This window comes from Crinia signifera, chromosome 2, assembly GCF_055691185.1.
Source record: "Crinia signifera chromosome 2, ASM5569118v1, whole genome shotgun sequence".
In the NCBI taxonomy this organism is placed as follows: Eukaryota; Metazoa; Chordata; class Amphibia; order Anura; family Myobatrachidae; genus Crinia; species Crinia signifera.
The window spans coordinates 338,756,230-338,768,992 of NC_139218.1; the positions used below are offsets into that span (position 1 = coordinate 338,756,230).

The window sequence follows — 12,763 nt, forward strand, 5'->3', positions numbered from 1 at the left end:
CTATCTATCACTCTAGGACACTGCAGCAGCAGCACTGACAGTTATATGTATAAAAAAAAACTGCACCCCCAAAAAGGGGGGGTAGCAGACACAAAATATACACTCTCTATCACTCTCTGTCACTATCTCTCTCTATCTCTCTATCTCTCACTATCTATCACTATCTATCACTCTATGACACTGCAGCAGCAGCACTGACAGTTATATATATAAAATAAAACCCCTGCACCCCCAAAAAGGGGGGGTAGCAGACACAAATCTCTCTATCTCTCTACCTCTCACTATCTATCACTATCTATCACTATCTATCACTGTATGACACTGCAGCAGCAGCACTGACAGTTATATATATATAGAAAACCCCTGCACCCCCAAAAAGGGGGGGTAGCAGACACAAAATATAGCTCTCTCTGTCACTATCTCTCTATCTCTCTCTATCTCTCTCTATCTCTCTCTCTATCTCTCTATCTCTCTATCACACTGCAGCAGCAGCAGGAAGTCTCAGGAAGTCAGATCCAGGAAGCGTCCAGCACGCTACAAGCAGTGATAAGGTGATCAGGTAAGGTATTTGCAAGGATCAGGTAAGTATTAGCAAGGATCAGGTCGGTATTCACGGCAGGCAGGCACGGTGACCGTTCTGCACGCTATTCCAGACCGGAATGGCGTCTGCAGCGCAGTCACCGTCAGTTTAAATGTCGCGCCTTGGCTGTGATTGGTCCGTGGGTCCCACGGACCAATCACAGCCTTGGGGGCAGGTGGGGTGAGGGTGGGGTGAGGTGTCATCGTCACCGATGACCCCCTCATGCCCCCTGACGCCCGGCGGTGATTGACACCTGTGTTACCGAGCGTCCGATTCGCTGGTAACACAGGAAAACGCTGTGAATGGCTGTTCACACTGAACAGCCAATCACAGCGATCGCCGACGGGGGGGCGACATCGCAGCCCCCCCTGGGCATGCAGGGACATGTCTGCTGTCAGGGACAGCAGACATCGTCCCTCTGTCACTGCGTCTCGAGACGCAGTGACAGTTTAAACTCATGACGTACATTTATGCCATGTGTCGGGAAGTACCTCCCGGCCATGACGTAAATGTACGTCAAATGTCGGGAAGGGGTTAAGTCTACATTCTATTATCCATCTAGCCATAGTTATTTATTTGATTATCTAGAACACAGCTGATCGAAGCCAACTGTAAACTAACCACACAACACCTACCACTAAATACATTGTAAATAAACAAATGTGACTCTAATCACATATATATATATATATATATATATATATATATATATATATATATATATATATATATATATATATATATACGTGCAGACGGCGGCACTCACCCAAAAAGAATTCTCGTAGGCAGTAGTATTATCAGATAATACTACTGCCTACGAGAATTCTTTTTGGGTGAGTGCCGCCGTCTGCACGTATGGATTGACCCTGGAGGTTATGGAGGGCACCCCACTCTAAGTAAGGCTGGTCAAGGATTGTGCTGCTCATCTCTGGACAATATATATATATATATATATATATATATATATATATATATATATATATATATATATATCTGTTACTAATTAGTCTGTCCTGAGAGTCTGCAAGATCAAAGTTGCCTCCCCTCCTGCATTCTGCAGAAGTCTCCCTGAAATAGCAGCAATCTCCCTCTCTCCCTCATAAGTCTAGCAATCTCCCTCATTTCACCTAACCCACATTACACTGTTACATTTTGGGGGAATGAGAGACAGATACATTCACATTGAATCATCAGCACCATTTTCCAGCACTTCAGCAAGTATAGTAGCTCATACTAACTGCTTTGGGGCTCATCTATATTTGGATATGTCATTTGAAAAGCTTCCTCTCAGAGGTGCCATTTTGACAATCTCTTTTCACAATCTCTCCATATTTGGAACTAGACATGCCCTTTGGGTGGAGCATGATACACCCCCTCAATGGGGCGCTGTTCAAAATTCTACCACCAACTATAATCTCCCTGAAACTAGTTTTCGAAAGTAGGCAAGTATGTGCAAGATATTTGCTCCTAGTATCTCATTTTATTTCTGAACAAAGGCGCAGATGCAGGATGGACTTAACTAGAAATACTGGATGGCAATGTAAACATTTGTCACCATGGCTATTTGACATGGGGATCTGCGCGTAGTTGAATTTAATAAAATTCAATATATTTTCATGTTACTAAGGGCCTGATTCAGGCCTGCTAGGCTGCATATGTTCGCTGTCTAGCGAGCAGGTTAACACTGCCCCGCCAAAGGCACGCCCCCTACCGCCCTTGCCGGTCAGATCCCCTTGCTAAAATCCGAGCGGATGTGTTTGCTTACACATTCGCTTGCATGCGCCCACACGGAGGAAAAAGCATTCAATGGTTGCTCACCATCGAATGATTTTTTTCCTTTGTTCGCAGCTAAAAGCCAGGATTTACTTTTCAGCTAGCCGGTCTTCTGTAAATTGGGGACAGGCGCTGATGTCATGTGATGTCACCCACCTACCCCGATCAGGCATGGACATGGCTGCATTCCCAGGTATCCGCCCAGCATTTCTATGGGTGCACCCACTGTTTTTGTCGGCATGCCCATAAAACGCAGAGTGTCCACACAGGGCCGGTTCTAGGGTGTTTGGCGCCCTCCTGCGTACTATACATGTTTGCCCTCACTCCCATACCTTATGCACGTGCAGCAAAACAAAAAGGCTTAATCCAGCAAGAAGCATGGCCACACAATAAAACCCACGTTTCATATTAAACCACAGAGCAGCACAATCTTATTCACAACACATCACATAGCAGTCGACCTTATTCACATTACAACACACAGTAGTACCCCTTATTCATGTTAAGCTAGACAGTAATACCGCTTATACAAAATGCCCACAGTAGTAGTGCCGCTTACTATAAGTTGTGTGGTCCCCCCTGGAGGGGGAGGAGATAGAGAGAGAGAAGGGTAGTGGTGTTGACACACAGATATACTCACAGATGCTGACACACTGACAAATGTTGACACACAGACACAAAGACAGACTGACACAATGACACATAGATGCTGACACATGGATATACAGATGTTGACACACAGACAGTTGCTGACCTAAAGAAGTTGACACATGGACAAAGTCTCACACACAGATGCTGACACATGGATACAGACACTGATACACAGACTCAGACACAGGGACAGACTGGCAGAAGGACGTTGAAAGACGGAAGCTGACACTAATACACAGATGCTGACACACTCTGACACTTAAAGATGTTGAAACACTGACAGATCCTGACACATGGACATATGGACGCTGACATACAGCCCATACAGCCACGTGGATTCTGATACACAGAGACCACATTAAGGCAGCCATTGACATAGTGACACATGGACACTAACATAAACTGACACACAGAGGCTGACCTAGATGATTACACACTGACACATTGATGCTGATGCAAAGATGATTTCACATAGATGCTGACACACAGACACAGGTGGTCGAGCAGGGGAGAGATAGTCATCATGTAGTGGGAGAGCAGGAAAGGGGGGGGGGGTGAGAGACTCTGTGACATTGTCACCAGATTTGGGGGGGAAGGCAATGGCTTGGAAAGGAAATAGTTGCTGGGCTGTGGGATAGCTAGGGAAGACATTGCAGCAGAGAGGAGGGGGTATACAGACACTGCCAAAGAGGGGTGTGTGTGGGTAGCTACAGACAGAAGATGGGGGATTGCATTGCTGGTGGAAAAGGGGGAGCCACAACCAGCAGGAGAGTGGTCTACACTAATGTGCACAGCCGCCATATTGACAGAGTGGGGAGGGAGAAATAAACCAGCACTTGAAATCTATTCTGTACTGTATATACAGTATGTATATATTATACATATATATATATATATATATATATATTTGATATATATAGTAGGCTGCCTACCTGTATCCACCCAGGCTAAGGGCAAGTGGCGGCAGTAGGTGTAGGGGCTCAGAGTGCATACATATATGCACTTTACGCAGGTGGCATTGTCTGGGAGTCAGCTAGCACAAGAAGGGCAGAAGCTGAGAGAGAAAGGCTGCTGTTCACTGGACGGTGGGCGGACAGCACATAGCATATCTCCCAACAGTCCCGATTTCAGCGGGACAGTCCCGATTATCAGGGCCTGTCCCGCTGTCCCTCCCGCGGCCGGCAGTGTCCTGCGGTGAGGGGGGCTGTTGGGAGTCCCCCCTGTTGGCTGCTAAGCAGCGGGGAATATAAACGCTGTGCGTATGCGCACAGCGTCTATTCCCGTAGCCAGGGGGCTGGGGGCATGGCTAGAGGCTCACAGAGCCTCTGGGTCATGCCCCCATAGCGGCAAAATGGGGGCGTGGCCTAGCGGGGGAGCAGCGAGTATAGGCCACGCCCCCAAATTAGGGAGTTGGGAGGTATGCATAGAAAGAGGGCTGGGGTGGTGCCAATGTTCCCTCTAATTTTACGAAGTCTGTGTGCGGCAAAAGATTTTGGCTGTGCAACTTTGGAAGGAAATTTAAATTTTTGTGCGTCACTTATATATAAATGGAAAATGACATTCAGCATTTGTGTTAACTTTACTTCAAAATGATATTAAACATTTAAACATTCAAAACACAGCACACAATGTAGTTAATGGGTGAAACATACATTAATTGAGTCCAGAACTGCAAAAAGGGACCACTGCTGCTTTGTGCGCTCTGTTGTAATGTCTGTGCGCACGCTCCTTGAGTTGTGTGCGCGCGCACGTGCGCACAGCTTAGAGGGAACACTGGGTGGTGCCATCATTAAGAGAGAAGGTGAGCTGCTCTTCACCTGTCTCCTGTACTGCGCTGTCATACAGTAAGACAGGCGCAGAGCAGCCAGTAGCAGCAGCGCACAGCAGCAGAGTCTATGCTGAACGGGTCGCGCCGGCTCTGTGTCCACCCCAGAACGCCACCTGCCATCAGGCAGCAAGCACTTGGGCGAATGAAAAATTAGTTGAAAGCGCGCACTGCAGGGGTTTGCACATGTGAATTAGTGCCTACAGCCCTCAACCATTGGGGATGGGGACGAATTCCACATGAATTCTGTAGGAAAGGGAGACGTCCCCAATGTCCTGAGTAAATTAGGTTGTATTTTCTTTTAACATATCCAAATAGTCCTTGTTTAGGACAATTCATCTTACATACGTGTTTAAGCTGATGCAGCGATTGCAATATAAATAGCCTTAAAATGTGAATAAAAGGGAAAGTAAGCAGAAATGCAACCTGTTGTTATTTTAACCCGGTGTTTGGCTTGGGTCACAGGGTTCCTTGTTGGTAATCAGCAAACAGGTGGCTCTGCACATGCTGGCATAGGACAGATACAGCAGGTGCACTGGTACATGTGCAGAACTACAGGAGAAACCGGGAGAGATAGTTTAGATGTGCTGTAAATCAGGGAAGACTCATGGACTGGAGTGCAGAATAACACCTTTACTGAAGCTGGCCATACACTAGAACAACCTGCATACGACCTGATCATATGCAGATCGTAAGAGCAATCGAACGAGTGATCGCAGGGGCTTTAAGAGCACATACAATTTCCTTACGACTGCAAGCAACCCGATGGTTCATACGTTCAGCACGTATGATCTGACGATCAATCTCTCGACCCACTGTACCATGCATCGAACCATATACCTCACAATCCATTGCACAACCCAACAAAATTGTGCATTTGTACACAACACCGCTCTAGTGTATGGCCATCTGTAGTTTCACACCAGGAGCTGAATTGACAAACAGGAAACTCCCTCCCATCATGCATAGCCCCACGTAGATTCTCATCCTGCAGGGTCCTAGTTAGAGATGGGCAAAATGGATCATTAAGCTGATCCAGGATCCGACTGATCTCTCAGTGAAAAGATACAGATCTTTTAGACGAGTCCTCGGCTCACTTTAAAAAAAAGGGGAATATACATGACCAAGTTTTTTTATTCCCACAAATGGGTGGATTGCTTTGGCCAGGTCCTACAATTCTGTTTAGATGGCCTTACCCACCCTAGCTGCAAGGTAAGTGAAGGAGGATCTGGTAGAAACTTTATTGGTGGCTTCAAAACCTTCCCATGGGGCCAATATTTTCTAGTTATGCCCCTGGATGTACAGTTACAGTGTTGCAAATTATAAATACATTCAATGTCCTCCTATTTTCCAATGTTTTTTAAACATGCCGAAGTAAAACATATTTTTAAATTACATAGTTAAAATATCTTTAAGGCGGTGGTTCACAAACTGGGTGTCACATAGGGCCTTTTTCAGATCTGGGCTCAGTACAAATTTGTTTGGAAAATGGGCAAAACCATGTGCACTGCAGGTGGGGCAGATGTAACATGTATAGAGAGAGCTATACAGTTGGCTTTAATTAATTCTATGCAGACGGACCACGATAAAATGGCCACCGCCATACCGCAGACAGTTTCAGAGAACTGTCTGCTTTATGGGGCGGCCATTTTATCGTGGTCCGTCGCGCAGAGCCGGGACGCGCAGACAGGTAAGCCTGCGGGGGATGGGGGGCGGGGGCATTACTATAGCACCGCAGCCCCCCCGGCGCCCCCACATGCACAGCGCCCCCCACGACCGCGGGGGCTGCGGTGCTATAGTTACGCCCCTGACACCAGTGCTAATGTCTGCCCATCATAAAATACTGAGCCTAAAGATGACATGTCAGCACACTTTGCTTATTCTAATGCTTGCGGAATTTCTCAATAAGAAATGTTTTGCCTAGTTTACGGTTGTCATGAAAAAATTCTGATAATCTATTATGTTGGGGTTCAGGAAAGTTTTGGAACCACTGATTTAAGCACTAGAAGTGTAGAGATCAGGATGTACATGCATTTATTGCATCTGTAATTCAATATAATTTGTAATTCAAGTAATTCATATATATAGTCATTTTGCAGAGATAATTAATGAGATACAAGCGCTGTGTATATTAAAAGGGTGATAACTTCCTCAAAAATGATTTTGTGGGAGGTGTAGGTGAAATATAATTTCTAACCAAATTAGTAAGGTCTAGATAATGCGGGGTACACACTAGGATGACCCACTCACAATGCACATCGTGAGCGGGTCATCAGTGTCTCGATGTGCACTGTTAGTGGGTTCTGATTCGATGGCGACCAGCACCCGGGTGTATGGTCGTTTCCAGATTCTACCTGCTGCAGGTAGGATCTGAAGAACGACCGACCGACCCACGGGGCCGCGCATCCGATCGGAATCAGATCAGAAAAGAGCCCAATCACCACACAATCTACATCCAATCGGCCGGGATTGGATCTAGATTGATGGGATTGGGCACTTGTCCTGGTGTGTACCCAGCATAACTCTTGGGAATTCCAGATAAGTAAAGTTTTTAAAGTGGACAGGGAGGGAAACCAGTATTTTTATTTTGCAAAGTCCTCTCTAAAAAAGGATTTATGTGGTAATCAGAAATTAAAGATCACCAGCATTTACATTATGTTTGAGTGACAGGGGTCTCCTATTGCTATTGCGATCACTTTAACGTCTGATTCATGAGACTGAATGAATGCACAACTGTCACCTACCTTGATTATGGTGGGAGAAACCCACTTTCAGGCACTATCCCACAGTCCACTCCCAACCACGGAAATGGAGAGTTAGGCGTGGGAGACCCCTCTCACCTATTGCTCTGAGACCAAGCATTGAGTAGATGGGACTGAGGATCCATTTGGTAAGGAAGCGCCGCGGGCTGATCTCGAATCAGTCAGGCTCAGTCATCTTCACTTAGGATCAGATGTCTGAAGCTTCAAAAAGTGATAAAATGGAGATTGATTAACAGCCAGCCAATCGGCTCCTAACTGCCATGTTACAGGCTTGGTTTGAAAAATGATAGGTAGGAGCTAATTGGCTGGTTGTATAATACTCTCCACTTTATCACTTTCTGAAGCTTGATACAGCTGGCCCTCAGTCAGGTTAGAGTCAAATGTGTGTAGTTGAGAGTTAATTCTTGACAATGTCTTCAAAGTGCTGTCGGATCACTGTGGGGATGAGTGTAACAAGCTAATTATGTCCTTAAAACTTGAGGAAATGGCTGTTCACAAATGTTTAATACATAATTAAGTAGCACAGTTTTCTATGTAAGCCAGAAAGCAGGAGATATTGGATAACTACATCTTACCACTATGGGGTAGCATTGCAGGAGACGGATCATTAGTTCTCTCCACAGTGGGTTGGAGATATTTTCATGCAGTCCATCGTTTTGCTCATCAGCAGCCTGACAGAGTAGCGGCTCTGACCGAGTCTAAACCTGGAAATAAAGTAATAGAGTTAGATTGCGTATCACTTTCTCACGTCACTGGTATGGGCTCATATCGGCGTGCATGTAGTAGCAGCTGGCATTGACATATTGCTCATACATAGAATCCCAAATTGCAGTCATATGCAGTGAATGTTAATTTTTCCTGGAGCAGACCTCCATAAATAGTCCCCTTACACCAACTTTAATCCCTGAACTACTGTAGAGCTGAGTCACACTTTTTAAACAGATCTTGTAAACACTCTCTGTTCATGACATTTGGCTGTGTACTATAGTTCAGATGATGGAGCAAAGAGCTCTTCATAAGAAACACTTTGATTTAAAAAAAAAAAAAGCCACCATAGATGATACTGTTTATTCCAGCAGCTATCATCAGGGACTGTTTATAATCTAATTGGCTGCAGCATGTGTGCTGCAAGTCAAGTAACCATAAGTCCAGCAGCGGCTCCGAACCTGTCTGTCCGGGGGAAGTTCTGCATTGTACACAAGTACAGAGATGTCTGGCTGGGGCTTTGCATTGTATGCAATCCTATGCATGTACACAAAGTAGCAATATAGCTGGCATCCAAGGACTTCATCAGCTGCAGTCCCTAGAAGCAAGAAAGGGCTGCTGTAATAGCAGGGGAGTGGCTTCTTATGGCCAGCTCCCTCTCTCTGCTATCATGGTACAGACTGGCAGTCCTAGGGAGGGAAAAAAACCCTAGCTCTGGGACTGACTTTCTGGCTGTGACTAGCAAGGAGTGCTTCCAATGGAAATGATGCCTCTGCTAAGCAGTCCCTACGTTTCAAGCAGTCCATCTGGGTGCAGTCTCCCCCAGGTAATTCTGCCACTGCCCCCTTGACCATAAGCCTGAAGGTGCGTACACACTGGATAAGATTTTATGTTTATTGTCCAGTGTGTACCCACTGTTCTCAACGATGGGCGCTCTCATGGGTCATTAGTGATGTTCTCTGTTGTCTGTACATGCAGCTCAATCTGGGGAAATCATCAGTAACAGCTGGATGTGGCCAGTCGCATAACATTATAATGTTCCCCATCATTGGAGTTATTCTTCCCTGATTGCATGGTTGCATGCAGTACAGGCAATAACAGAATGAGTGCAGTTGCGTACGGCCCATTGTATGCATTTATCCTGCTTCTTTTTCTTTTTTTATAAGTTGATTGCCAGAAAGCTGGCATTTGGGGGGTGGTAACGGGCTGTTTTCTGTGAGTGTCAGGGAAAACAGGGCATGCCCGAGTGTTTTATAGGAAAGTTGGGTGATGCCAGTTCCTGCCCCGATCAGCATGTTCCTATCGCAGCCACTGAGTAAGTACTGCGCTATGCAAAGACTGCCCACACTGGAGACATACTGTAATTCGATGGTGAGTGGCTAGTGTATGGATTTACTGCTGATCTCAGGGCTGCAATATTTTCATCAGCTTTTTGCAAGGCCTGCACATCAGTTTGCAGGCTTGCACAGGGCAGACTTTTACGCTAGGCGGGATGCATCAACAGATATCGCTGCCCCCGCCATACTAACATATGCGGCTGACATTGTGGTGCGGTGAAGGAGGCCCACCGTGATATCTGTACTGTGGTGTGCGGGGGTCTCCGTCACCTCCCAGCTGCCTACTGCTCCCCTGCAGTCGGGACAGCTCAGCGTGGCTGTCCCCGGCGCCTCCTCCCGCCTGCAGCCGGAGGAGGAGTTTACCTTCCAGGGTCCAGGAGGACCTGCCGGAAGGTAAGCTAGAACCTACAGGAAGGTAAGCTAGAAGGAGGGGGAGAGGGGCATCGGCGAGGCTGCAGGGTTGTGGCGGAGGTTTGGGGGCGGTGAAAAGAAGCCCATAGGCTTCTATAGGGTATCGCCACCCAAAGGTGGCGATACCCTGCCCGGCGGTATCGGTGCGGCCAGGTTTTAGTACATAGGAAAATGCAGTAAAATGGGTGTTTTACCGCATTTTCAGGTTAATACGTCTCGCCCTCTTGCTGGCTGACGATTACCTGATTACAGAGCTCTGCAAATTAGCAATCCAGCAATCAGGTCTGAATAACCCCTATACCATTTGTTCCAACATAAGACAGCGTTAAAATCACAGAACAGCAGTGCTGGATTATTGAGTATTAAACATTTACCAGTCCCCTCATTCTCCAGAATATACTGGGAACTAGGTGATTCATCGCGCCCTACGGGCGCTCTTCACACTGTCGTAAGGGGCTGCGCCCCCTTAATTTGTGAACATTTGTATATGAGAAATATGATTAGAATTGCGGGAGGAGGGGTCGCGTGGGGGGGTGTGTTTGTGCCGCGAATTGCGGGCGGGGGTATGTGTGTGTGTGTGCCGCGAATCGCGCGGGGGTTTGAAGTGAATCGCGGGAGGGGGGGTCGCGGGGGCGGGTGTTGCCGCAAATCGCGGGAGGGGGGGTCGCGGGGCTTGCCGCGATTCGTATGAGGAGGGGGGGGGCGTGAATCGCGGGAGGGGGGGTGCCACGAATCGCGTGGAGGGGCGAATCGCCACAAGAAAAAATCAACACAGAAAGGTCAACACATGTAAATGTTGACATAAGTGTGGCACTTCATTGGTGTCCATGTCGACACATGAGAATGAATATGAAAACATTCTAAAAATGAAAAAGAAATCTTCAAAAACTCATGTCAACCTTTTTTTATTGTCGATCATAGCCATGTCAGTGTTTTGCATGTGCCATTTAATCCTGGGGTTGCTGCGAATAGAGGGAGGGAGGTCGCGGGTGGGTGCCACGAATTGCGGGGGGGGGGGGGCGCAGGGGGTTGCACCGAATCGCGGGAGGGGGGGTCGCCGCGAATCGCGTGAGGGGGGCCCTGGGGGGGCGGGTGCAGCGAATCACGGGAGGGGGGGAGTAGCGGGGGGGGGCGGTGCCATGAATCGCGGGATGGGGGGCCCGCGGGGGTGCGGGTGCCGCGAATCGCGGGAGGGGGGGGTCACGGGGGCTGCTGCGAATCGTGGGAGGGTGGGTCGCGGGGTGTGTGTGCCGCAAATCACGGGAGGGGGGATCACGGGGGGGGGGGTTGCCGCGAATCGCGGGAGGGGGGGTCGCGGGGGGGAGGGGTTGCCGCGAATCGCGGGAGTGGGGGTCACGGGGGGGTGTGTGCCACGAATCGCGGGGGGGGGGGGGGCGCTAATCTGGTGGCTGTGGAGTAGCTGGGCAACATGGGGAGGCAGAGGGTGTCTGGCACTGTGGGCTCACGGGCTGGTTCTCTGTCATGTAAGTCAGTCATGTGAGTCAGAGGCTCCACCCAGGGTTACAGACACACTCACACACTTTGAGTGACAGATGTAGCCAAATATATAAGAGATGTTTGATTACTTTTAGAAATGTTTAAATAAATACAATTCCCCTTTAAAGAGCTCCTACAAGGTGACAGTTTAATTGCTCATTAATCGTTAATCATATCGTTATCTTTGGCAGATATTAAAGCACACAATTCCTGTGTGCTCAGAGTTCTAGGTTCATGTTTCTTTTTGGAGTCGTATCATTAAAATGGAAATCAGCCCATGGCTTTCACTGGCCAGAGTCACTCGGTGATCTGAGATAGTGAGAAATATAAATCATAATGAGCACGCAGCTAACCTGCTGACGACAGTGACAAATCAGATAGCCTATCACCATACAAATGAATGGGAGGCCGTCAATCAGCGGCCTCCCATTCATTTGTATCGTTATTTTATTTTCTGCACCTCGTCTCCTAGCTCCCCTCCCTGGCTCTATGAGAAATCCGCCGTCCGGCTCCCCCCCACCAGCGTCCGCTCACCACTTCTGTGAGTCCCCCGCCCACCCCTCTTCATCCTCCCTGCTGGCTCCCAGCGTCCCCCCACCCGGCTCCCCTCTGACGTCTGGCTTGATGGGAGTGGCATGTGATAAATTGCACATCATTTTAGCCCCACCCCCCTCACCATGGACCCACAAAATTTTCTATTTGATGCAGCAGGGAATGGGAGTGCAGGGGGTGCTTAGCCAATGCAGGAGACTTGCCCACCTTCAAGGTGGGCCGGGAAGGGTTCCCAAGTTTTGGGAGACTTCCACTCATTCCGGGAGGGTAGGCAAGTATGGCATAAAGACAGCTGGGATACCCCTGAATAAGGAAACAGAATAAATATCCTGAAATCGAATATATGTTTCATTAATAATTTTCAGAGTTTATTATAATGGGGAAAAAAGTACCAAATATGTTGAGTAGTTGAATAGAAATGAACAATCTAGAGCAGAAACCATAATACCCACTCATAACTAATCTGCATTCCTACTACACCTACCTAGATTACTTTCCTTTTATTTCGTTGAAGAAAAAGAACCATGGGCGATGGGGAGCTGAACACACAAACGTTGCCGAATCCAATTCGGGTCTGTCACATCCGAATCAATCTCATTGGATGGTATATATAAAAAATAAAGGATACCAATAAGTAGACCATCTAAAACTAAAAAATCTAAAAGCAAAG

The 12,763-nt window shown here is 47.5% G+C and overlaps 1 long non-coding RNA gene across 1 annotated transcript in view; it reads right to left on the reverse strand.

Moving 5' to 3' along the window:
• LOC146057818 (uncharacterized) overlaps nucleotides 1-12,763 on the reverse strand; it is a 127,473-nt gene that overhangs the window by 18,095 nt on the left and 96,615 nt on the right. The window contains exon 4 of the long non-coding RNA XR_014469781.1: nucleotides 8,167-8,295. This is a non-coding gene — a long non-coding RNA (uncharacterized LOC146057818). The remainder of the gene's footprint in view (nucleotides 1-8,166; nucleotides 8,296-12,763) is intronic.